Below are 2,277 nucleotides of genomic sequence, written 5' to 3' on the forward strand. Positions count from 1 at the left end.
TCTTGAGCTCGGAGCAGATCTTCTGGACCAGCGAGAGGCGCTGCAGCCCGAGAAGGGCGTCCATCGTTGAACCGCGGCCTCGCGGCGCCAGCGAGGAGGGCGAGGAGCGGGCGCGGGCGGCGAGGACCTGTTTAGGCGAAGAAAAGAAAAACTTTTCCGCCGTCCATAGAGAATCGGATAGATAGCAAAAACATAGGACGCCCAGCCTTGCCCTCGTGCCGCCGAGTGCATATCCTATGCGAGAGAGATCCCCTGTGCCCTGTGCCCAGCCCTCTCCGCACGGCGATGCGCCCTCCCCCCTCGCTTTTGCAAAATCCTGCAAAGGTGGGGACGTGTCTGTCCTCGACCCAGCCCTAGCTTGGGATGTCCGTTGTATTTATTTATTTATTTAGAATCGGATAGAGAAAGCAAGGCGCGAGACACAATCCATCCTTAACTGACTAAACGAATTGAACATACGAAACGAGTGTGAGTTCGCCGAGAACCAACAAACAAACAAGGCGTGGGACCCATCCTTCCTAAACTAACTCACTACCCTCTTAATCAGCCATTGAACATATAGTCAACATCACTTTGATGATGGCCATGCACATAAACAACAGTAACACCCACAGCTGCAAATCCTCATGTCAATCACATATAGTGCATTGTGCGCACGGCGTCGCCGCGATCCATCCACGCGTACTGACAGCCCTCGCTTGAGGAGGGTGCGTGGAAGCACAACTCAACACTTGCCGTCGCCAGGGAGGCAGAGGCCAGGGGCAGACATGCATGACGCCCGGCCCGCTGACCCTCGCCTCCACCTGAGGGCCGCCCCTTTCGCCGCCGTGAGGACCTCGCTCAGTCTGGCCGTGAGGACCTCTGGCCGTGAGGACCTGCTTGTGGTCGTGAGGACCTCTTGGCGGGTGCGAGTTTCTTTTCATCCATGGAGCAGTTGCCTGCTGGCCGTCGGCGAGTGGCGCGGCGGCGCGAGGGCCTGTCGAGGCGGAAGAAAAGCAAAAATCCGTGGATTGCGTTCAAACCATCATGTCAATACACCGATGCAATACAGAATATTGAATTGGAGCAGGCGCACATCGCTTCCAGGGAGGGGGGCGCGCTTCTACTCACACCACATGCTAGGGGGGGGGTCCGACCCCCCCAGCACCTTCACCACATGCTAGGGGGGGGGTCGTGGCCGAGGACCCCCCCAGAGACTCGTGGTCAGACCCTCCGGGCCCTTGATTTTACGCCTCATTTCGCAGTATTTTCGAGAGGAAAATCATCCTTTGTTTGGAGCTACATGAGCCTTGAGACTGGTCAGATTATCCAAGATATTGGAGTTTCAGCCACGATTTCACAACTTTGGGGGCAAAATCGGCTCTCTGGCGGCTATTCCTAGCCCACAAACTGCTGGGGGGTGCCCACCACATGCTAGGGGGGGGGTCCGACCCCCCCCATAGGCTTCGCCACATGCTAGGGGGGGGGTCCCAACCCCCCCAGAGGCTTCACCACATCCTAGGGGGGGGGTGGGGCGTGAGTAGAAGCGCGCCCCCCTCCCTGGAAGCGATGTGCGCCTGCTCTTGGTACACTCTTAAAATGATGCCCACATACTCTCAATCATCTGTCTCGCCTCAACACGAGACCTCTCCTGACTCGAGTGTGGAAGACTCAAGGCAGAAGTGAAGAACAACTCAACATTGGCCATGCTGGAGGCACCAGCCAGAGGCACATAAGGGCAGCGAGGCCCTCACCTCCTCTTTGGGGGGGGCCGCCGTTTCGCCATCGTGAGGACCTCTGGCCATGAGGACCTCTGGCCGTTAAGCGGTGTACCTTGCACATCGCAGGCTGCGCGGCGTCGGACTACGTACACGAGATCAACACGCGCCGAACTGAACCCACTGGGGCCCCTCAATTCCTCCCTCACTGATGTGGCACCAGCCCTCGAGCCGTCGTGTGCTGAGGACCTCTCTGGCCGTTGAGGACCTCTGGCGAGGGAGAGGACCTCTGGCCGTGAGGACCTCTGCGAGAGGGCCATATAGCCGTTTACAGCCTTGTGCATCGTGCATCGCTGCGCGGCGAAGTCGGACACTTTGAGGGAGGGAGGCGCGGGCCAGGGGGGGGAGGGGGGGGCACGGCAGCCTATTTTATGAACTATGTTACGTGCGAGCTCTTTTCATCAAGAGGAGTTGTTGCGTATATATAGGATACAGTGTTATATAGGCAGCATAGAGGTGCAGCACCCAGCACGCCAATCAATCAACCTGTCTCTTTGTGGCAATGCGTATGACCCCAAGC

The sequence above is a fragment of the Emiliania huxleyi genome, assembly GCF_000372725.1.
Source record: "Emiliania huxleyi CCMP1516 chromosome Unknown EMIHUscaffold_121, whole genome shotgun sequence".
In the NCBI taxonomy this organism is placed as follows: Eukaryota; Haptophyta; order Isochrysidales; family Noelaerhabdaceae; genus Emiliania; species Emiliania huxleyi.